The sequence below is a fragment of the Myotis myotis genome, unplaced genomic scaffold, assembly GCF_014108235.1.
Source record: "Myotis myotis isolate mMyoMyo1 unplaced genomic scaffold, mMyoMyo1.p scaffold_m19_p_1, whole genome shotgun sequence".
Taxonomy (NCBI): domain Eukaryota; kingdom Metazoa; phylum Chordata; class Mammalia; order Chiroptera; family Vespertilionidae; genus Myotis; species Myotis myotis.
The window spans coordinates 21581905-21607768 of NW_023416313.1; the positions used below are offsets into that span (position 1 = coordinate 21581905).

A 25864-nucleotide genomic window follows, 5' to 3' on the forward strand; every position below is an offset into this window, starting at 1 on the left:
CTGGGATCTAATGCCCAGCATGTTGCTTATCCTATCTAATAAAAGAGAAACATGGTAATTGGCGTACAACCACTACCCTTCCCATTGGCTAATCAGGGCGATATGCAAATTAACTGCCAGCCAAGATGGTGGTTAACCGCCAACAAAGATGGCAGTTAATTTGCATACATAGGCGCAATGCTGGGAGGCCAAAGGGGAAGGAGGGAAGAAGCCACCTGCTGCTGACTGCAATCAGAAACCCAGGCGGCAGCCAAGAGCCAGAGAACCGAGCTGCCTTTGCTCGGAGAAGCCAGGCCACCTTTGCTGGCTTCTGTGATAGGAGAACCTGGCCGCCTTTGCCAGCCCTGGGCCAGTAATCGGAGAAGCTGGGTGGGGCAGGGAAGAGGCGATGTCTGCCTCTTCCCTGCCCCGCCTGGCTTCTCAGATCACTGATCACCAGTGATGGGAGAACACCCAGAGGCGGGCCAGAGGCCAGGCTGCATAGCTGCCTGGGGACACCATCTGGACCCCAGGGGCGGCGCAGCCAGGCCCCAGCAGGAGACCCAGAAGTAGACCCAGGTGCTGGGGCTGCGCTGCCGCTGGGGAACGCAATCCGGTGCCCAGACTGAGGAGACCCAGGGCCCTGGGGCTGCGTCACTGCTGGGGCACACGATTAGGTCCTGGGCGAGGCAGCCAGGCCCCAGAAGGAGACCCAGAAGGAGACCCAGGTGCCGGGGCTGTGTTGCGGCTGGGGAACGCAATCCGGTGCCTGGGCTGAGGAGACCCAGAAGGAGACCCAGGCGCCAGGGCTGTATCGCTGCTGGGGCACGCGATCCAGTGCCTGGGCTGAGGAGACCCAGAAGGAGACCCAGGGGCCTCCCAAGAGGAGAGTCTCCATCGTCAGATGGCGTGGTTTCGGGACAGGAATAAAGACCCGAGGTGGCGCAGATGCCTGGCCACAGGGTTAGACCAGCCAGCAGGGCCTTTCAGTTGGGACTGGGGTGGGGGTGGGGCGAGGGAGGCAAGCCGGAAATAGAGAACTACAACTCCCAGGAGGCTTAGCAGCCAGGCCTGGGTGCCTGGCTGTGAAATCGGATGGGCTATAGTTTTGCAAGCCACTTTAAACTAGAGGCTTGCAAGGTTGGATGTTCTGCATCGGGAGCCAGGGAGAGATGGAGCTGGAGCACAGAGAGGGGTCCATGGCAGCCATGGGCTTTGAGGAGTTCTCAGCACCTCCCGGCTGGGAGCTGGCGCTGCCTCCGCTGAAGGTGGTCACATCTTGGAGAGCGAGCGCGAGCTTGAGGCTGGAGTGGAGTTCGCGTCTAGGGGTCTGGGCAGCTCCAGCCTCCAGGAGCAAGACGAAGAGGAGGAGGCAGCCTGAGGCCGGCAACGGCGGGGCCAACTGGAACTCAATCGCAGGAAGTACCAGGCGCTGGATCCGCGCTGCAGGGAGATCGAGCAGGCGAAGGAGCGGGTCCTGAACAGGCTCCATCAGATACAGAGGATAACATGGAGGCTCCAGCAGGAGCGGAGGTTCCTCATGAAGGTGCCGGACTCCTACGGCGACAACTACCAGGCCAGCCAGTTCACCATCTTACTGGAGGACGAGGGCAGCCAGGGCACAGACGTCCCCACCCCAGGCAATGCTGAGAACGAGCCTCCGGAGAAAGAGGGGCTGTCCCCGCCCAGGAGGACGCCAGCGCCCACAGAAGCCAGCAGCCCGGCCCCTGGCGAGGGGCCCAGCAGTTGGAAGAGGTGGCGAGTGCCATAGGAAGGGCACCGGGCAGGAGTTCCACTGACTCCGGAGCTGGCCCCGTGCAGATAAAGGTGGAGGAAGACTTTGGCTTCTAAACGGTCGAGGCTCTGGACTTAAGTTGGGTTTCTCGGGGGCCAGACAAGCTGCTGTCCTACCCCACCCTAGCCAGCTCCCCCTTTGACTGACCCCCCAATAAACGGACCGATGCTCTCCAAGGCAAAAAAAAAAAAGCTTATAGAGGCATGTTTATAGGATCAAATAGTATAAATATAGATGTAACAGGACAATAAAAAGAGAACCTGGCTATGATGATAACCTGAACGCTGCCTCTGTGTCATTCCTTCTTCGCCGACTCTGTCCACACCTTTGGGAACCCCTGGACCTGCTGGGGCAGGACCCCAACATTCCTCTTCTTATAAGGATTTCAGTGAGATGGGCTAAGGGTCCCACTGGAACTGCCACAATTTAATGTAATCCCCTCTTTAAAGATCTTACCTCCTTATACAGGTACATTCTGAGGTTCTGGGGATTAGGATTTTAATATACATTTTGTTGATTACCCAAATCAGCCCTTAACAACCTGCATGTTTCAGAAAGTAGATTCCTACAGGGTTATTTACCAAAAATTCAGAAGTATTTTTAAAAGAGCTAAGCCCCTTGCCCACTACGCAGGCCCCTCCCAGCGAAGAGTGAAGGCCTGGGTTCCGGGCACCGGAGAAAACTAGTTCCAGCAGCCAGGGGAAGGGGCCCCCAAGGGGCCCCAGATTTCGAGAGGGCACAGGGCGGGCTGAGGGACCCACCCCAGTGCACAAATTTTTGTGCACCGGGCCTCTAGTAATTAATAATACTGTTCTGTGTACTTGAAATTTGCTAAAAGACTAGATCTTAAGTGTTCTCACCACTCAAAATAATTATATGAGGTGATGGATCTATTAACTTATTAACTGATTGTGGCAATCATTTATCAATGTACATGTATATATACTAGTAATCATCACATTGTACACCTTAAAAATCACATTATTTGATGTATTGTTTTGTGTTTGTGATGTGGCATTTTTCTCTTGCTGCATTCAACATTTGCTCTTTAGGTTTGGGTTTAAGCAAGGTTAATATACTATATCCCCATGTGATTTTATTTTAATGAAGTCCGCTAGACCTCTTGGATATGAAGTTAATGTTTGTCCCACATTTGGGAAATGTACAGCCATTATTTATGCAGATATTTTCTGCATAAATCTTTATGCTCACTGTTCTCATCCTGATAAAATTGACATCTCCTTTAATCCTTAAAATCTATTTAAATAGTGAAATCAGCTACATTTCTCTTTTAAAAATGTGCTTTTTAAACTATGAAAAACCATAAATGATTCTCCTTAAGTGAGCAAATCATTTCAATCTTACTTCCACTAGTACTATAAACTTTTTTCTTCACTTCAAAAGAAAAGTGAAATTTAAGATAAAAGTGGCATTAAAAAAGACATTGAATTCTGAGATATAGTTCATAATATTTAACCCAGGATTCAGATGGTTAGGCTGATAAGTTCTTTCCATCCTCTCTGTTCCAAACATAAAAAAGGCATATTTGCCTTCAGCAAAAATGAAAGTAACATTCTTGCTGTAGAATGACAATTATTGCCAATAATGACCTAGTATTTGCCATGCATTTTAAATAGCAAATTCATCCTTTTGATTATGGGCATAAATAAACAAGATAGTCACATACTGCTATAAAGCAGTAATTTTTTCCCCTTATGTTTGAGTTGAAGAGAAGTTTTTTTGTGAAGTAGTTGAAAAGGAAATTAGAATTAGAATTATACTGTGGGAAAAATCCAGGATTTACAAAATAAAGATACCAATCCTATATAATAAAGAGGTAATATGCAAACTGACCATCACTCCACCACACAAGATGGCTGCCTCCATGTGGTCAAAGATGGCCAGCAGGGGAGGGCAGTTGTGGGTGACCAGACAGTTGGGAGGGACCAGGCCTGCAAGGGAGGGCACTTGAGGGCAATCAGGCCTATAGGGGAGGGCAGTTAGGGGTGACTGGGCTGGCAGAGGAGGGCAGTTGGGGGTGACCAGGCCTGCAGGGGAGGGCAGTTGGAGGGGACCAGGCTGTCAGGGGAGGGCAGTTAGGGGTAATCAGGCTGGCAGGGGAGGGCAGTTAGGGGAGACCAGGCTGGCAAGGGAGGGAAGTTAGAGGTAACCGGGCCAGCAGGGGAGGGCAGCTAGGGGAATGATTAGGGGGTGATCAGGCTGGCAGGCAGAATCTGTTAGGGGCAATCAGGCAGGCATGCAAGCAAGTGGTTGGGAGCCAGCATCCCACTGGCATTGGGCCTAAACAGGCAGTTGGACATCCCTCGAGGGGTCCCAGATTGGAGGGGGTGCAGGCTAGGCTGAGGGATACACACACACACACCCATGCACGAATTTGTGCACTGGGCCTCTAGTATAATTATAATGGTTGATTTTTTAATATTGTGGCTCAAGTTTAAGTATAAAGATTGTGTTTATAATTGGCAGGGTACTGGGCATCATAAAGATATATTAAGTTCTCTCATTGGGTCACAACTTTTCTGAGCAACTTACTGAGAAGCTCCTCAGTTCTCTGTGCAAGCTCATTTTTAGGTAATACATGATTAGTGAATATCTTCATCTTAAATAATGTTATTATAGAACATAATGCTTACAACACCAATATATTTTATAAACATTTAATAATTATGAATATCTTTTCTTGTAAACATTTTACATATTTACTTAATGTCCATAAAAATCTATTGTATAGATATTATTACCTCTTCATGATACAAAAACTGAGTCACAGAGAGAGATTAATTGACATAAAAACAAAATGTCAAGTTAGGATTTAAAATCAGTTTCCAGGCTCCTTAATCTCAGGCATCTTACTCCACGCCTTTGGTATGCAAGAATTTTGAAAATTAATGGTAATATGAGCATGAAGGTGTTTTGAAAGCAACATTAAGTCCTGATAATGCTAATATATGTGTGATTTTCTCATTGTTTTGCATCATAACTGATATATATTCACCCATATAATTAACATAACCGATAATTATCCATGCTTTAAAATTGTGAAATGGGAGAGAGAAATTTAGGAATCATAAATTCAAGATCACTTTTCAATATTGAATTATTTAAATTTATTCATTTGTAAGTTAATTGAATGTACTAGTCATTGGAGCTACAGCAGTAATAGGACAAAATGATTTTGTCTTCATGGGATTTAAATTCTAATGGAAAAATTAGAAAATAATGTAAATAATAACAAGAAAATGACAGGTTTTTAAAAATATATTGTTGGGGTCCAGCCCCAGCAGGTCCAGGGGTTCCCAAAGGTTTGGACTGAGTCGGCGAAGAATGAAGGACACTGAGGCAGCATTCAGTTGATCAGCATAGCGAGGTTCTCTAGCCAGGTTCTCTCAGCCAGGTTCCTTCCTTATTCTCATGTTACATCTGTATTTATACCATTTGATTTTAATCCTATCCATTCTATTCCAAAGGTTAGGGCATTTGTTATCTCCATTCCAAGGTCACTACTCTACTGTTGTGTTAAGATATAAGGAAGTAACTGAAGGAGATTATCCTAAGTAAAGATTATGTATCTTAAGTGTGATTGTTCATAGTTAAGGTGATTAGCTACTGGCCTGGCACTTAATTAAGGGATTTATCCCCTTCCTTAGTCCTGTTAATCTCTAACTCCAGGGAAAAATCCCCACCTGGGGAAACAACCTTTCTTGGAGAGGTGACATTGGTTAAAACACATAGCACTAAGAAGGGGAGCAAACATATTAAGAACAGTATGCCATATACTCCAGGTCCCTTGAAACATATGCTGTGCAGATGTTTCTTCCCTGCAGGGACTGTGTCAAGCAGCAAGGATGGACCGGCTTCTGGCAATATATATTTTATTAATTTCAGAAAGGAAAGGGTAGGGAGGAAGGGAGGAAGGGAAGGAGAGAGAGAGATAGATAGATAGATAGAGAGAGAGAGAGAGAGAGAGAGAGAGAGAGATATCAGTGATGAGAAATCATTGATTGGCTGCCTCGTGATTGGAAATTGAACCATGACCTCCTGGTTAATAGGTCGATGGTCAACCGGGAACCACGCCTGCCAGGCAAAAACTACAGGTTTTAATAAATTTCTTTAAAGGTGCTTAAAGAATACTGTGGGGAGGATGCTAATTTCAACAGAATGATTTACTATGAAAGCTCAGCAAACACACACACACCACCACCACCACCACCACTTACCCAGGTTAAATGCCCATGGACTCTGCCTTGAGTGTGACAGGGGGCGGTGCCCCAACCCCCCAATCGGCCCTACCCTGAGCATGACTGAGTGTGGCATCGCAACCTCCCAATCCGCCCTGCTCTGTGCATGACAGGGGGCGGCGCCCCAACTCCCCAATCAGCCCTGCTCTGAGCCCAACCAGGGGCTGCACCTAGGGATTGGGCCTGCCCTCTGCCACCTGGGAGCAGGCCTAAGCCAGCAGGTTGTTATCTCCCAAGTGGTCCCAGACTGCGAGAGGGCACAGGCCGGGCTGAGGGACCCCGCCCCCCCCCCCCCCGAGTGCACACATTTTTGTGCACCGGGCCTCTAGTATTTGTATAAAATAATAAGCATAACTTTTGTGCGTTTTATAATTTAACTATTTAAATTTTGAGATTGTTTGTGACTTGGATATTTAACTATTTTCCATGTAAATTATAGTTATCACATTTTATCAATTATTACCTGATAACTTTTTTCTTTTTGTTTTAGAGTCATGACTTTTCATTGATTTCAGAGAGACGAAGGGAGAGGGATAGAGATATAGAAATACCAATGAGAAAGAAACATCAATTGGCCGCCTTCTTCATGCCCTGCATTGGGCATGTGCCCTGACTGGGAACTGTGACCTAGTTCATGGGTTGATGCTCAACCATTGAGCCACACTGCTGGGCCCATCTCATTTTTCATTTGGAACATCAGGTTTGAAAGTTTTAGTTATCACACCAATTAAACTTACTTGACTGAGTAGGAAGAAATGTTCTACTGCAAACTGACAACTTTGTAAAGAACATTTTGCTTCTAAATACCTGGAGGCAGAGCAAAGTTAGCTTTGGAGGGAGAATAGTTGCCAACAGGTAAATCCCTAAGGTTTCACACAATGTTTTGTGCAATAAAATTTCAATAAAAGGAAGTAAGGCTGTTTGACTTGGGATAAATCCACTGCCTTCAGGTTCGCATGCCCAGGTTATATATTATACCTGTTAATGACTCCAATCTTAAAGATCAGCATAAATGAATAGTCTTGGATAAGGATGATTGATTTTATGCCTGGCATCCTAATTACTGTCTCCTTGCCATTCAAACTTAATTAAAATATGCTCTTACAAAAATATAACTAGAACTCTGTGCATGCAGTTATTTATAATCTTAAAATAAGAATTTTTAGTATGTCATATGGGCAGTAACTTTATATGTATAGAGAAACTATCATAAAAGTTAATGATGTCTCTTGAAAGGATAATTGCACTTATTAAACTATAAGCAAGGAATTACATACATACATACAGTTATTTAAGGCTCTGCTTATATCATCTTTTTGTTATGACTAAGAAGAAAAAATTTGTTTTCTGTTTTGAATAGGCAAGTTTTACAACCTTTCATATTGTAAGTACACAGATTACTTGGCCAAATCCAAAGTACAGAAACTATAAGATATATAGTAGAATTTACAGAATTGCCCATGAATAAATATTTCCTGAATTAGATATTATACTAGGTACAACATAACATACAGATAAATCTTAAGTTTAAGCAATAATCCCCTCCTCCATGTTATTTCTTGATTATTGGTCAGAGTAGGAAAATGGTCAATTATTACCTGGCTATTAAAAATTCCACCTGGAGCCCTAGCTGGGTTCTCTCAGTGGAGACAGAGCATTGGCCTATGGAGCAAAGAGTCCTGGGTTCAATTCCAGTCAAGGGCACATACCTCCATTGCAGGCTCCTTCCTCGCCTGAGCCATGGTCAGGGCGCATGCAGGAGGCAACCAATTGATGTGTTTCTCGTACATCAATATTTTGCTCCATCTTTCCCTTTCTTCCACTCTCTCTAAAAATCAATGGGAAAATATCCTGGGGTGAGGACTAAAAAAAAAAATTCCACCTGAAAATGGCATGCATTTTATCAAAGCAAGCCCCAAGATCATATCCAATTTGGAGGGAGTAAAGGAGTATAATTTCACATCTGCCCAGAGGAAACCATAAATACATAATAAAAACTCTGATGCATATAATGTATACATAAAAAATACAAATATAGGAGAGAAGAAAAATTATGATCAATACTTATCAATAAAATTAATTGATTTACTAAGCATAAAGCATAATAAAATGAAACCACTAGAAATTTCTGAGATTTGAGTAAGATGGGCAGTTGCATCAATAAATATGAAAGATAAAATATTTTTCTTAAAATTTAATAGTACTTACTTAAGTATAATTTTTAAAAATTCCTGTCCAAAATGTTTCGATATAAAATCTAGAAATAGGAACTTATTCAGAAATGTACGGAACTTACATAAGTAAAATTATAAAAGTTTATCTTGAGGCTGAGGGGAAAATTGGTCTATCTATGGGGAGGAATCATGTTGTTGACAAAAAATTTGTAATTTTGTAAAACTTAATGTTTCTCAATTTATCTATATATTTAATGTAATCAGAATACAAAATTTTATAGCAATATTACTTAGAGATGAAATGAATGCTCTAGAAGGTATTATAAATCTAGCCAGATTTATAATTTGGCTAGATCAAAATTTTAGCTTGAGAAAAATCCTATATAATAATGAGCTAATATGTTAATTCGACTGAGCAGCAGAACGACCATCCAGATGACCTTCCAGACCATCCAGATGACCGTCCAGACGAGCGGTTCTCAACCTGTGGGTGGCAACCCCTTTGGCGGTCAAAGGACCCTTTCACAGGGGTCGCCTAAGACCATCCTGCAAATCAGATATTTACATTACGATTCATAACAGTAGCAACATTACAGTATGAAGTAGCAATGAAAATAATTTTATGGTTGGGTCACAACATGAGGAACTGTATTTAAAGGGCCAGAAGGTTGAGAACCACTGTTCCAGACAAAGCCGGCCAAGGCATCTGTGCTTCGAGGGCCAGCCCAGGCTGCAAGGGACTGCGAGGACTGAGCCCCTTGCACAAATTTTGTGTATCAAGCCTCTAGTCAAATAATAAAGAGTTGATCTTGTGTGGTATGAATAATAGGTGGCTTGGGCATCAGCATTCTGAGTCAACAAAGGCACTAAACTATAAAACTAGAGCAGTGTTCTGGACATTTCCCACCATACAAGGTTTCAGCCCTCTAATTTTTTGTTCACAAGAAAGCCCAAACCCATTATAAGCTCATCAAGCATAAGTAGTCTGATAAATAGAAGGGCAAATGTAATTTTTTTCCTTGTTGTTCTTCTTTTTTTTAATATATTTTTTATTGATTAAGATATTACATATGTGTCCTTATCCCCACATTACCCTCTACCCCCCCACCCCCCCCCCCCGCTCATGCCCTCACCCCCCCCCCCCATTGTCCGTGTCCATTGGTTAGGCCTATATGCTTGCATATAAGTCCTTTGGTTGGTCTTTCCCCCTTACCCCCACCCTCCCCTACCTTCCCTCCAAGGCCCGACAGTCTAATCAATGCCTCTCCATCTCTGGATCAGTCCTTGTTCATCAGTTTATGTTGTTCATTATATTCCACAAATGAGTGAGATCCTGTGGTATTTATCCGCTCTCCAGTTCCATCCATGCTGTGACAAATGGTAAGAGTTCCTTTTTCTTCTTCCTCTTCTTAAAGAATACCTTTCAGCATTTCATATAATGCTGGTTTGGTGGTGATGAACTCCTTTAGCGTTTTCTTATCTGTGAAGCTCTTTATCTGACCTTCTATTCTGAATGATAGCTTTGCTGGATAAAGTAATCTTGGTTGTAGGTTCTTGGCATTCATCACTTTGAATATCTCTTGCCACTCTCTTCTGGCTTGCATGGTTTCTCTTGAGAAATCAGCTGACAGTCGTATGGGTACTCCCTTATAGGTAACTGACTGTCTTTCTCTTGCTGCTTTTAAGATTCTCTCTTTGTCTTTTGCTCTTGGCATTTTAATTATGATGTGTCTTGGTGTGGTCCTCTTTGGGTTCCTTTTGTTTGGGGTTCTCTGAGCTTCCTGGACTTGTAAGTCTAATTCTTTGACCAGGTAGGGGAAGTTTTCTGTCATTATTTCTTCAAATAGGTTTTCAAAATCTTGCCCTCTCTCTTCTTCTGGTACCCCTACAATTCTGATGTTGGTACGCTTGAAGTTGTCCCAGAGGCTCCTTACACTATCTTCATATTTTTGGAATCTTTTTTCTTTTTTCTTTTTCAGTTAGGTCTTTTTTGTTTCTTTGTATTTCAAATCTTTGACTTGATTCTTGGGATCCTCTAGTCTGCTATTGGAACTCTGCACAATATCCTTTATTTCAGTCAGTGTATGCTTAATTTCTAGTTGGTCCTTTTTCATATCCTCGAGAGTCTCACTAGATTTATCGAGGATCTCACTAAATTTATCGGCGGTTTCCATAAAATTCTTGAAAAACCTTATAAATGTGGCCTTGAACTCTATATCCAGTCATTTACTTTCCTCCATTTCTGTCATTTGTGACCTGTTTCTTTGTCTCCGCATTTTTTATGCTTCCCTGTGTTGGTAGAGTGGTTTTGTGTGCTAGGTGTCCTGTAGGGCCCAGTGGCTCAGCCTCCCCAGTTACCTGAGGAGGACACTCTTGGTGTACAAGCTTGTGGGCTTTTTGCACAGTGTTATTGTAGTTATGCCTTGATTGTTGTAGGATCACTGGGAGGAATTGACCTCCAGGCCAATTGGCAGTGAGAATCAGCTGTGTCTGCAGTGGGAGAACTTCTGTGCTGAAGACACCCTTCTGGTGCAAGACTTGCTTCAGTGGGGTTTTGGTGCTCACTGAGTCTGCACCCTGAGTGTGTCCCTTATGGATCTGAGGAGTTGTAATCTGGATGGTCCCCCTCTGACCACTGGGTACACTGGCTCTTGGATCTAAGGAGGTGCTAATTTAGCCTCTGCCTGAGGTTACACAGCAGGAGCTATGAAGAGAACTGCAGATTCCCCTTTTTTTTTTTTGGAGTTTGAAGGTACCCTGATGAGGCCCAGCTGTGAAGCAATGCAAGCCGCTGTGGGGCCTTGGGTCTTCTCTTGGAAGTTCTGGGTCTGTCTGGCCCAGCTGCAGTTAGGTAATTTTCAGGTTGCAAAGGGCCAGGGCATTCATATGCAAAAGCCTCTACTGCAGCCTGGGTGGGGCGGGGTCTCAGGGAATCAAAGGGCGGAGCAAGCAGCTATGGTGGATTCTCAGCCCTGCCCTAAGGGGCCGCGCGTATCAGTGTCCGGGTAATTGCTGCAAGCACCTCTGAGGGAAAGCCGACCTCAAGTTCCGAGTTCTGCCCGCTACCAGACAGTCCAGTTTCTCCCCGTATGAGTCCTGGGTCCCCAGAGACTTCCCGGAACCAGAGTTCAGAGCAGTCGGGAGCTTGTGACTCCCTCCCGATTCAAAAAGACAGCCGCGTCCTTAGGTGCCAGCCCCTTTCTGCGCGCGCGAGCTCCTTATTTCCGCAGCTCCTCTGGCTCTCAGCGTGCTTTTCTTTCCTTCTAGTTGTAGAATTTCCACTCAGCCAGCCTTCCTGTAGTTCTGGATGATGTCCGTTTTGTCTTTATCTTGTTTTTTTTGAAGTTGTTGTGGGAGGCAGCAATTTCCTGGAGTTTATCTATGCCGCCATCTTCAAGCCAAGGGCCCTTGTTGTTCTTCTTATAGCATATTTTTAGCACAGAGGATCAGTGTGTAGTAGTATACTACCAGTTTAGAGAAAAAAACAAAATAAGGACAAAGTACTGAAATAGAAATTAATGGAGGTTCCCTATTTTCCAGCAATATATAGTAGAAATTTTATTTTAAATGCTTTGTTATATGCTCATTATTCTTCTTAGGCAATCGTTATAAAGAACAAAAATATATATACTATCTTTTTGGAAATACATTTTCTTAGTAAAGGATTTTCTAATTTCACACTCAGCAATTATTAGACACAGGTACTATATCCCAACTTTACAAGAGAGAACCTATTTATTATTAATAGAGCTTTATACAAACATGTATTCATGACATCAGATTGCACTCTTTAACTGTACCCCTGGGCAACATGTGAATCATTTATGAGATGGCTATTGGTCTCACAATTGAAAAGGTTTCAAATTCACAAGCAGACCATGGTATACACACACACACACACACACACACACACACACACACACACACACTCTATGTGAATTTCTTTTCATAAGAAGCATTCTCTCATTTGGTAAAATAATAAATATTGAAAAACATTAGCTCTATTAATTATGAAAGGCTTTCACAGGTAAATAGACATTAATCTAGTAGTTGGGAAATAATTTATTGAGACATCATGATTGTTTATAGATTATATACATAATTTTTCAAAAATATATTTTTATAGATTTCAGAGAGGAATGGAGAGGGAGAGACAGAAACATCAATGATGAGAGAAAGTCATTGATAGGCTTACTCCTGCACACCCCACACAGGGGATCTAGCTTCCCTCAGACTCCAGCTTCATCAGGAAGGACATCCAGAATGAAGTCCGGAAGATATCTGGTCTAATAGCATATTACCCTTTTATTATTATAGATTACATAGCTTCTTGCCCAGTGAGATAATTTTTTAAAGGATAAGTAAGTACACAAGGGGGGGAATTACCATAGGAATTTCTAAGGTAGTATCATTTGAGAATGTAAAGCTATTATTCTTGATTCATATTTTCTGATTTTCTATCCATGATTCATAGCTGCATTTATTCTTCCATTGCCTTACAAAGGAATAAATGTTAGATAGGAAAATCCTTACCATACTCACAGCCAGTTAGATCAAAAAGAAATTTTAACCCTCTACATGTTCACATGTTATTCAGAATGCCTTCCTTTCCCAATATCTCCACTGTGACCTCAATACCCTCAATACCATGAAAATGATCCATATTTGTATTCATTATGTTTATGTCTTCCCATCAAAATAGCAAGTTGCTTGGGAGCAGGCACTGTGTTATCATTTGCAAAATGCTGACACACAGGAGACTAGTAATATGTGTTTGTTGACTGACTTAATAAATCAATGGAAATTTATTACCTTTTCCATCATGAAGGAAAAGTTAGAGTAAGCAGTTAGAGTAGAACAATAGTTGGATAATAAAGAAATATGTTCAAAACAAAGTGGTCAGTGTTGGCAAATGCTGCAAGATAATTAAGGAGAACAAAGACCAAGAGGATCTCAGACTGTAATGAGAAAGAATGTTAAAGCAAGGTGAAGAAAGAGCAGCAGTAGGTATAAAAAACAAATTAATATATCTTGCAGAAAACAGCGGTTAAATAAACTGATTATAGAAACTCAGTGCACAGCAAAGGCAAATAAGTTTGCAAAGAAAAGACTTACGTTGATACAAAAGCAACTAGTACATTATGAAGTAGGAATGGAAACAGAAAGAACCTGTTGAGTTTATTTTTATGGAAATTTGCTGAAAGATTCTTATACTTTTATTATACTTTCTACAAAATGGATTCTCCAAATTAAATCAATGATTTTCTACAAATTTGCATTGCATATGGTTAAACAGAAAAGAAAAAGCATTTATAAACTAAATTTAGTGATCAACTTGTTTGTTGTTTGTATGTATGTGTGTGTATATACAAATATATACAAATATATATATTCTACCTCATTCAACAAAGCAATTGATATGGTTGGCCACAGCTAATATTTGCACATTACATTTCTATTTATAAAGTGTTTTACATAAATGGTATATTGATCTGATAAAACCTTATCAACATAAGAATAAAGAGAAAGAACACTATTTTGCATACACATACTGAAAGTCAGTTCAGGGCGGAAAATATGTACAGAATATAAACTTTTTGGTTGCAAACTCTATGCTAGGTAATATACAACAGAGGTGCTTAAGAATCCCTTTCCCATATAGGCATATACAAGTACTTTAATGAGAGAGACAAACATATAAATGGGCCAACTCCAAAATAAGCACTAAAATAAAGACATGTACAGTAGGATGTGACAGCAAACACGGCAAAGGACAGTTCATAGAAGTTTTCTACAGGTATTGACAATTGATTGGAATTCATTGGAAGAGAGAAGAGGTGAAGAATTATAGGATAGGTTTCAGATTATATATATATATATATATATATATATATATATATATATATACATACACACATTTGTATATATGTAAAATTTAACAGAATTATGTTACTAGATGTTCAATTATATTTTATCAGTTGGAAGCTTAAGGTATCTTTAGTACTACAGACCTGACTTACAAGCAGTAAGTGAGGTAGAAAGTCAGGTTAAAACAGAGGCTGGAGAGAGCCATTGGGAATCACTAGCATCCTGATGGAATTTTCAATCTGGAGAGTAAAGTAAATCAAACAAGGAAAAGGTACAGAAAAAGACATGTAATGGACTAGTTTACAACTCCTTGGGGGAGCCAATGTTGAAGGGCCAAGTATAAAAGTCAAAGCCCATAAGGGTGACTGTAAAGGACTGGGGTGGGAGGAGTCAGACAAAATGGCGTCATGTAAGCTAGAAGGAGCAAAGAGTTTAAAAATTGACTATTAAACAGCATTCAAGTTTCAGTAAGACAAACACTAAAGTAGCTATTTTAGAAAAATAGCTTTAATGGGATGGAAAAAATAGAAGCTGTTTTCATATATTTGAGGAAGGGAGGTGAATAATAAAGCTATCAATGACTGGCTAATTTTTACAATAGTTGGCTGAGAAGTGGAAAAACAAACAAACAAATAAATACAAAACAAAACCAGGAACTCCTGAAAGAAAAATGTAGAGAGGCTATAAAAAGACAATTTAGGCAAGAAACCCAAATGAGTCACATACATAACAGATTCACAGAATGGGCTGACCTTAATGGGGCACAAAATAAGAAATGGCTTCATTTCCATTCCACTCCTCTGTTCAGTTAGGCTCTGCCAATTCTCTCTCATATCTATCCTTTGCTGATATCTGGGAATCCCATAGCTTTTCTTTAGTTGTATTTATGTGGTTAGTCTCATTTTGGTGATTACTATTCATCTTCAGATATTATAAAGTCCTATCTGCCCCTATGTCAAACTTTAATCTCACAGCAAATACAATTATGTCTTTTATTCTGGGCTCCCACCAGAAGTGTGGCTTTGAGTCCTTCCTAGGGGCAGGTATGGAAGCATGATCTCTTCTACTGTTCTGTACCCCTTCCCTTGTCTTCCCTACCCCACCCTGCAGCTTCCGTTTACTGCAGTGATGTAAGATGAGTGTAGTTAGGAGAAAAAGGGAAAAGGCAGTTCATTAGGTGGTGTAGGTAGTAGTTCCTTCTTGGATATCAATGCTTTGTGTGAACAGGAAACAATTTCCTGTGCAATACATTGTGAGGGCTCATTAGCATAAGGCTCTAAGGTTCAGCAGATAATTGGCTAACCGTCTCTCCTCTTTATAGGAATGCCAGACCTCACTGAAAAGCTCTCTTGCAAACCCTTCTCAAGGCTTGAGGTGCCAGTAGCAGGAGCCTTGGGAGATGGGACAAGAGTAGTCAGCTTTCATGAAAATGCATTGTCCACAACAGGGGTCTGTCTTTCTATGCTTTAAGGAGACCTTCAAGAAAGTAAATAAGGGAAGAGGGGCCTAGAAACAGGAACATGTAGGTCCCTGCAATAGAGCCATCACTGAAGTTTGAATTCATGCAGTGGTGGTCATGTAGGATTTCTAGCTGGCTATACAAATTCCTTGTCCTCGCACCCCAAGTAGGGAAGAGCCGTAGTGCAGGAATGGTTGGAGGTTGTGGGAGACAAGAAAACAAGAGAGGAGTGGGCCTATCTTCCCTACAGCAGGTCCCTGAGTCTAAGGTCAGGTCTCAAACTTATTTGGGGGGTTTTGAATTGGATGTGAAACTGATGTCTTTAATTGAACTAGACTGAACATTTTAATGCTTGAAAAGGCACCTAAATTATCAAGTGAGACTAATTTAATAACAAAAAGTGGCTAATGAGCTAAATACAGGATCAGAATATCCAATCAACTAAAATTAGAGGTCTTACTGAATGTCAGTTTTACTAAATAGTTTCAAGGATAATGGCAAGCAAGAGGGTGAGTGAAGCAAAAAGAGGTCTGGTAACCTGAGCCTGTACCCCAAGTCCCCATTGTTCCATGTCAGCTATGTATCTCTAACACAGAAGAGATGAGGATTGTAGGGTGTGTCACACAGTGGAAAACCCTTCAATCAGGACACATCTCTATTTTATGTCAAAGACTACATAGCTTACCTAGAATTTTCCAGGGTATCAGGTCTCAGAGATCCTGCCTCCTATTTAGCACAGACTATTCTTAGGCGGAGACATCCTATGAAGGGCATTTTAATAATATGTCCTCTGCCTCTTAGCAGCTATCATTTGTTTTCTCTTTGCCCAAGAGTGCACGTGTCCAGAAATTAATCTGGTTCACCTGTTTTATGTTTTTTTCCTCTGGAGGTGTTCTTCCTGCTTAAGAGAGTAGGCGGTATTCATATGAGCTACTTTTAACTCTAGCTTCTCAACCAGAAAGCTTTGGAATCATCCTGTGATGTTAATAAAAGTGAAGACATATTCAATAGGATATGTTTGAAGGTAGAACTCAATATAATAAAAAGAGAATAAAGAGATGATAAAACCTAGTTGTCAAGGAAAGACTATTAAATTGAGATGCCACTTCCAACCCAGAAGAATGGCAAAGATAAGAAAGTTATATAATACCAAGTATGGGATAGGATGTGAGAAAATAGGAAACACTCATGTATTGCTCTAAATGAAATATGACCTAGAAATCCCAATTTAGAATATGCCAGAGAATATCTTGCCCTAATTCATGAGAGGAAAGGTGGGAAAATGTTCAGTGTAATATCATGTCTGGTAGCAGGGATTAGGAGCCAACCCAGATGCCCATCTCTGAACAACCGGGTAGGGACAACATGAAAAATATCCTATATAATAAAAGCCTAATATGCAAATCAACCAAACTGAACGGCAGAATGACCAGTCGCTATGACATGCACTGACCACCAGGGGCAGATGCTCAACACAGGAGCTGTCCCCAGCCGGCAGGCCCCAGGTGGGTGCCAGCAGGGGCTACCTGATCACCCCGCCAGTTGCCCTGTAGAGGGAGGCGACCAGTGGCAAGGGGTGGGGATAGCGAGCGGGTGGTGCCAGGCCTGCCAAGGCAGGTGCCAGTGAGGGCCTTTCCGATTGCCCCACTGGTCACCCCGCATATTGGCTCTGATCACCACCCAGCCTAGTGACCCTACCCATGCACAAATTTCATGAACCAGGCCTTTAGTCATTACATAATTCTATGCAAAAGTTAGAAGCACAAAGTTAAATGTAATTAGCAATATAGCTATACATTAATGTCATGTTGTGGAATGAATAACAAGGTCAGAATAGCAAATACCATCCGTGTATATTTAAACACATAGAATCAGCTCATGTTCAATTCTGATCTGTTTATGAAATATCAGTTTCTATATTTATTTTTACTTATTGTACAAATTGAAATATTTATTTAAATGTGCTTTTAAAGTCTATGCCAGGCTACTGCTATGACTACATGGTAAAAATCTGCAAAACAATATATGTATATTGAAAAGTTGCATAGGTTCAGGCTAAAAACTCTCTAGTAAAGTTTTACATTTAAGTCACCATGTTTCAAGTTATTTCTCGTGATATTGATTTATGCTCAATTATGAGGCCAGTATTTTCATTTTTATAGTTAACTCATTGTGTGCATTAGAAATTTCAGAAACACCCTCACCCACAACCTCACCCTCACCCTCACGCAAAAAAAAAGAAGTTTCAGAAACAGTTTAACAGAATTCAGAACATGTTTTATTTTTTACATGTGCTTTAATTTCCTCTACATTACTTACAAACTTATAAATACTGTCTTCTTAATTCAATATTAATTGTCTGCTTATTCTTAGTAGCACTTATTATTTTTAAATGAAGTATAGTTTGATATTTTATTATATTAGTAAGCCTATCTTCAAAGTCTAAATTCTCAGATATTAAATTTTGCTTTTTAAATGAAGACTATAATATTAAATGTTCATAATTTTTCCATAATTACACTATAAAATCCCTAAAATTTCACATGCAACCTATAGTAATTTTTCATAAGTACACAATAGCAGTAATAGAATATTCAAGTATAGTACCAAATATCTATGTTGACGTAAATCTAATTCAAAACCTCTTCTTTATAATAAAGAATGCTGTCATAGACCAAATCTATAAATATGAAAATAAGAATATCATTGCTCCTAAAAACATGCAAGTGATTTATTGGTAAAATCCAAATGTTTTAAGAAATACTCCTTTCTCAGGATAACAAACATGAAATGAAGTTGGTGACTCCACTACAATGTATCTTTCCTTCTTTTTTCCCCTATTCCCTAGTTTTAATTTTTTTCTTATATTTTTCATCATTAAAATTGCCTAAAGAATGATCAGAAGCAATGACACAGGAAATCAGGAAAGTAACATGGGTCAGAGAAGATAATTATTTAAAGAAAAATAGCATTGTATAACGTTACTTTATCACTGACTAGGTGAGGAAGTTGGATTGAACTAAAAAAAAAAAAATGGGGAAGCAAAAAAGGTTTGATAAATGAATGCAATCAACTATAGATAAATGACCACAATGATCTGACTTGTTCACTTATGAGCTTCTGAGAAACATTTAATCTCAATGAAGGCTGCTTTTTCTTTGCTTTTGGTCAAACCTTCATATAATTTATTCTTTCCTAAAATACAAATAGTGAAAGTGGAAAAGAATACAAATTTACCACTTAATAAAGAGTTCACAGAAACAGACACACACGCACAGACACATGAGTAAACATTTTTCTTTCTCCTCCCTTCACTATAGGCATATTTTCATGGCACTGTTTTAACATTTCTCCTATCTTACCAATGAGTAAATGGAATAAGTAAAGCCTGCAACATAAAAACATTGAGTTCTATTTTTCTTAGTTATTATATCTTGGGCAAATCTCTTCCTCTATGAAATATCATCTTTAAATGGAAGACTAATTAAAGATAATGTTTGTAAGAGCAGTTTAGAAGCAAAATGCTATGGTGTTAAGGATCTGAGAGACCTAGTTTTGAATTTTTCTACATGTATGTTGCCCTAGGCAGGTCATCTTTTGTTATGGAGTCTGAATTTTCTTGTGCATAGTGATCATGATTCCTATATTATTTGTTGGGCAAAGTAATTATTTCATACTTAGAATAGTTTCTGACACAAATGATTAGTAAGTACAACTTCCCTTTCACCTTGTTATTAAAATGAAACATACCTTGAGGTCAGAGAAGATGGGGGGATTGAATGAAAGAAGGTGAAGAGATTAGCCAAAGAACATATGTGCATAGCCCACGGACACAGGCAACAGTGTGGTGAAGGCCAGAGAGAAAGGGGGCATGAGGGCTGGGTGGAGGTGGGTAAAGGGGGCGTGGGGGTGGTGAGGGACATCTGCAAGAGTGTCAACAATAAATAAAAATAAATAAATAAAGGAATATTTAAAAGACGTTTTAAGATCCAAAGTCATGAGTTTTTTTCTTACTGTTTTTCTTTCAGTTTCAAAAACTTAAAAATTAAGCCTCATCATATTAAAAGAAAATGTATTTCATGGAAAAAAAAAGAAAGTAAAAGACACATCCCATTAACATTTGTTGAGATATTTCTACGCTCTATTTTTGTTCAAGGTAAATGGATCATGAAGAAAAATAAGAGTACTTCAATCATCTAAGATCAAACAGGTTATTTGGGGACCAATGTGGTCAACAAATATTTGCAATAAAATAAGGAAAGTGCTGAGAGAAATGTTCACACACTGTTAGGAAATACTGGCAATAAAAAGACCAACTGCATAGAGTCGGAGAAGGCTACACTGAGAATTAACATGTAATAGTTTCTTCAAGGAAAACCTAGAAGTGCTTCTGATGGCTAAAGGAATAAAAAACAAACAAGTGAATTACAAAGGAGAATGACGTGTATAAAATCTGGATGAATATCATAGGATGCAGCTGCCATGCACAGAATGCAGAAAATATATGCAGACAGAAAGGATTGAATGCATTTTGTCTGAAGTTAAATTTTTCAACTTTATTCAGAGGTCTCCTTTTTTAAATATCAAGTATCAACAGCGTTTTCACTACAAACTTAATTTTGGAAAGAACTTTGATAATCTTATTTTTGTTATTGTACTCATTTTCTAAACACATGGCATTCTGCGGAATTATTCCTTTCCTTGTCCTTTTTTTATTTGCATATATCTGCACAGGACAAAAATAACCTGGTATCTAAGACCATATATTTCTTTAATTATTTTCTATATATATTAATCATTATCCCTTAATTCCAGAAACATCCATTAAAGCCTTCTGTGAACCAGACATTGTGCTAGATGCTAAACAAATTTTGAGTCAAAAGAAATAAGTTAAGATAATCTAAAGAAAACCATAAACTGAGAAGACACTTGCAAATCACATACATCTGCTAAGGCACTTGTATAAAAATATACCAAGACTCTTAAAAATCAATCATAATAAACAACCCAATTAAAAATAGCAAACAAACAGAACAGTCACTTCCCCAACAAAGAAACACAGAGGGCAAATAATTATATAGAAAGATGCACAACATCATATGTCAGTAAAGAAATATAAATTAAAACAACAATGAGATACCACTATACACCTATCAGAATGGCCAAAATCCAAACCACTGGCATCACCAAATAATGACAAGAATATGGAGCAACAGGAACTTTCATTATATGCTGATGAGAATGCAAAATAATACAGCCACTTTGCAAGTCAATTTGACACCGTTTTAGAAAACTAAACAGAGTCTGATAATAAAATCTATCAATTGGGCTTGCAGGTATTTAATTAAATGAGTTGAAAGCTTATATCTACATATAAACATGTAAATAGATATTTATAGCAACTTTATTAAAATTGCTCAAATTTGGAAGCATCCAAAATACCTTTCCATAGAATGGATAAACAGCTGCAGTACATTAGTAAGACAAACCAATATTCAGTAAATCTTGGGGAAGCTCTGAGATTCTGCATTTTTTTTTCAAGATCCCAAATGATGCCTATCCTGCTGGTCTATGGACCAACCACACATTGACCAAGGCGTAGACTATAGAGCTAAAAATAGTGATGTTGAACTAAATTACTAGTTTATTTTGTTAGATATTTGGGGATGTACCATTCAATGAGACAAATCATATAATGAATGGGAGCATATTTTCATAAAAAAATAGTTCTCTTTGAAAATTCTCATTACAGAATTTTCTTTGATCTCTCCTCATTTTTAAAAAATCCTCACCCAAGAGCATGCTTAGAGAGAGGAAGGGAGAGAGAAAGAGAGAGAGAAGCATTGACCAGTTGTTTTGTATACTCCCAAACTGGAGATCAAAATCGAAACCCAAGTATGTGCCCTGACCTGGTATCAAACCAGAAATCATTCACTGCAAGGGACAAAGCTCAACTGACTAAAACATGCTGGCCCCACTCCCCTAATTTCTTTAAAAATATTCCTTTACCTGTCAAGACATTCTTCTGACATCTTTTCACCAACAGGAAACATTTCCTATCCAAAAGTACATGAGATTATGTTAGACACAAATAAATTTTAATACTGCTAGCACTTAAAATACATTTTCCTATGTGTGCCATATAAATAAGTCATTTTATAGATTTTCCCATTCTGTACAAAACATGCTTTAAAATGTAAAAGATACTGTTCATAGCTACAGTCTATTGGACAGGTACAAGCTGTTAGTGCTACCACCTGTAAAATATAAATAGTTTTGTAGATACTGTTTCATTAGCTAATTTATTAATTGATTTATGGTTTACATGTATTTCCTCATCCAGAATACTATCTAATTGATCATTTTTTTTCTAGAATTTATATCATGACTTTGTCCCTCTCTCTCTCTCTCCCTCTCTCTCTCTCTCTCTCTCTCATTGGTATTCAAGAAAAAAAATTCATTGAATTGATACATCTTATTTGAACAACCACTTACCTTTGGAAATTACTCTTTGGCTCATTGCTCTTAGCTCTCAAATAATCTAGATGTGTTTATATATAAAAATGAAACTAGAAAATAAATCAGAAGCTGACTTTTGATAACTTTAAACTTTTCCATAAGTAAAGAATTAGACCACCCAATTTGTCACTTCCAGATTAATATCCTGATGTAACTAATCAAATAAAAAAGTCAACGATTAGAAAACATACATTCACAAGAATTCTTTTTTAAAAATATATTTTTATTGATTTCATAGAGGAAGGGAGAGGGGGAGAGAGATAGAAACACCAATGATGAGAGAGAATCATTGATTGGCTGCCTCCTGCACTCCCCCTACTGGGGATTGAACCCACAACCTAGGCATGTACCCTGACCAGGAATTGAACTGTGACCTCTTGGTTCATAGGTTGATGCTCAACCACTGAGCCACACCAGTTGTGCTACAAGAATTCTTTTTCTTGCTTTGTATCACCAGGAAATTAAATCCATCCAAAAGACTACTAGTATAAGATTAAAAGAAATGGTTTTCTTTTGCTCAAATTTGGCAGAGGCGTCCATTGTCATTCTGTTGTAAATAACAATCATAGCATGATTGCTGATGCTCTTAGTCTGTAAGTGATCATTCTACACATTTTATCACTTAGCTTTTTATAGTAAACTAGAAGCCTGGTGCACAAAATTCATGCATGGGCGGGGGGGGGGGGGGAGTCCCTCAGCCTGGCCTGAACCCTCTCACAATCCGGGACCCGCAGGGGATGTTCGACTGCCAGTTTAGTGGGATCGAGCCTAAAATGGCAGTCAGACATCCCTCTTGCAATGCAGGACCACGGGCTCCTAACCCCTTGTCTGCCTGCCTGATCACCCCTAACGGCCTCTGCCTGCCTGCATGCCTGATTACCCCTAACCACTCTGTCTGCCTGCTTGATTGCCACTAACTGCTCGCCTGCCTGCCTGATTGCCCCTAACCACCTCTGCCTTGGCACCCGCCACCATGGCTTCATCCAGAAGGATGTCTGGAAGGACATCTGGAAGGTCATTCAGCTGTCCAGTCTAATTAGCATATTACACTTTCATTATTATAAATGCTGTACAGTGCATTCATTGCTGGCTTGGATTATTTATGGTAGCAACATCTTATATCCTGATTGAAATGCATTCTTTATAAGCAATGTATTAAAGTAAAAGAACTAAAGGTTCCCTCAGGGGATTTTGTATTCATAAATAGATGTAACTTCTAGTGTATACAGTGATAGTCCTCCTTTTATGATACATTTCTTAATTTGTTTCCCATCACTATTCACATATAGATCTTCACTTGGTAGAGTATTCATGATTAGATTAACAGGAGGTGGCAGATTTAAAAGACCTGCTGAGAACAGGCAGATAATGGAAAATAAATGACAAAAAGCTCAGTAGCAGAAAAACTATAACCAATGGTTTGGGACATGTGAAAACAACAACAAAAACATGTCCTAACTACCTTGAGCAGCTGCTCCTCAGCCCCAGTCCCCTGATGTCACCAAAGGATGTGGACTTTTGGGGATATCACTTGTTTTTTGGTTTCTTAAATGCTGAAATATGTTTTTAAAACCTTTCTGGCCCTGGCCGGTTTAACTCAGTGGATAGAGCATTGGACTGCAGACTGAAGGGTCCCAGGTTTGATTCCAGTCAAGGGCATGTATCTTGGTTGCAGGCTCGATCCCCAGCCCTGGTCAGGCCCATGTGAGAGGCAATCAATCAATGTGTCTTTCTCACATCAGTGTCTCTCTCTCTCTCTCCCTCTCTTTCCCTCTTCCTTCCACTCTCTCTAAAAAATCAGTGGAAAAATACCCTCTGGTGAGGATTAACAACAACAACAAAAAACTTTCTGGTGCAAACAGATCTATTTGTAGACTATATAAGTCCTCCACTTTGAAAACTTTGTGATTAATTTGAATAAGTTGAGCCATTCTTTCAAATTTATATTTTCTCTGTATGTTACTAAAAATAGTCGTTAACATTAATTGAATTCTTGCAGAGTAACCACTACCATGCTAAATTTTATAGAAGTTCACTCATTGCACCCACACAATAGCATTATAGGTAAGGACCACTTCCTCATATATATGAGAAAACTGAAGCATGGAGGGTATAATGATTCCTCCCAAGGTCATATCCAAGACTGGGCCAGGAAGTCAGTCTTCAGAAATGGGCACATTCCCTTTGTGGTGCAGGTTGCCTCAAATAGTGTACATAGTAAATAGATGCATCTGAATGTACAGATCAGAGGACGTTCTACCTAAGTAGGTAGCTAACTACTTAATAAAGTTGTTAATGCCTAGCTTTTAACGAAGTGTTTTTTATACTGCAGATATTTACCTTTTTAAATTACTTTCTCAAACTATGAATTACTATTTCAGCCACATTTGTTCATCTATCAATTTGTCTTATAATTTATTCCTCCTTATTTTGTGCATTTATCTTTTGAAAAGCCTTTCCCTAATTTTTTGAGTTCTTCCCCCCTGTATTTATTAATTTTTAAGCCTTCTCGAAGAATTTCCAGATTAAATCTACTACACTATAATTATGCCTTTATTTTATCTCTGTTTAGAATGTATGCCTCATACAATTTAATGCTTAGAATTATAGTATTTTGAATGTATGAATGCCAATCACATGTGGTCACATTATTTAAAATAAAGGTTTTAGAATTTTTGAAATCAAGAACCAACATTTCTCCTTCATTCTATTCATTGCCTTCCCCTCCCCTAGGCCCAGTCAACACCAGGAATAAGTTAAGATCATTCAATAATCGCTTTCAAATTAGGAAAGTATAAATGTTTTGAAAATTGCCAAGAAAACTATGAAAGAGTCCTTTTGATCTAAAAACATTGCACGAGCATCTTTTAGATATGACAGAGTTAAGAAGATAAGAAATATCAACAACAATTTCTTTTATCTGGGTAATGTTTGTTTTCTGAACAAAATATTGCTGAACTTTGAAAGTAAGGCCTGTTGATATTAAGAGTCTATAGTGGGCAGAGAATTAAGTTAATGAAATAAACACCACCTTAGAAATCCAAATTACCCATTTCTAAGTCAAAACACCCTTTAATACATTTGAGTTCTCAAACCCCTTAGCTTTATGTCCCTTTCTCTGAAATTTGGATTTGAGTAGACAATCTAGGGATTTGAGTTGACACCTTTTAAGGTCTCTCTCAGTTCTAAAATGTTATAATAATTTATTAACCACAAGTTGTTGCCTCAGCAGGCTCAGCAGTTCAGCTTAAACATCTACTAGGGATATTCTACTTTTTTACATTGAGCAGAGGTTAAATGTAAAGAAAAGGTGGACATGAGTGCTAATGAAAATTGAGAACAAGAGAAGGCAAAAGGAATGAAAATTCCCAGAATAACCACACGGTGGTTTATTTTAGTTTAACTTATTTTCTGTGGTATTGTGCTGGTAGGTATGGGTGTCAATGAAATGCAACATCAGCTTAATAATCTCCTCTCTCTCTCTCTCTCTCTCTCTCTCTCTCTCTCTCTCTCTCTCTCTCTCTCACACTCACACACACACACACACACACACACACACACACACACACACACTATACCAGCTCAATCTAACATTCTACCCTCTTTTCTTATTGTCTTTAAAAGGAGGCCAAATATATTGATAGAAGAAAAAATTATACTAAGTGGAATTGTCAAAATCTCAACTACCTGGACATTTTAAGTAATATTAAAATAGTTGTACATATAGACAACATGTCTACTTCCTGTGTCCAATGCCTAAGTCCTTTATAGGCATCCTGGCTTGTGGCAGGTGAAAGAGGTACTGACTCTT

At 39.4% G+C, this 25864-nt stretch overlaps 1 pseudogene; it reads left to right on the forward strand.

Annotated features, from left to right (window-relative positions):
- Positions 1–1151: 1151 nt before the first annotated feature.
- Positions 1152–1928, forward strand: LOC118651021 (annotated as a pseudogene).
- The last annotated feature ends 23936 nt before the right edge of the window (positions 1929–25864 follow it).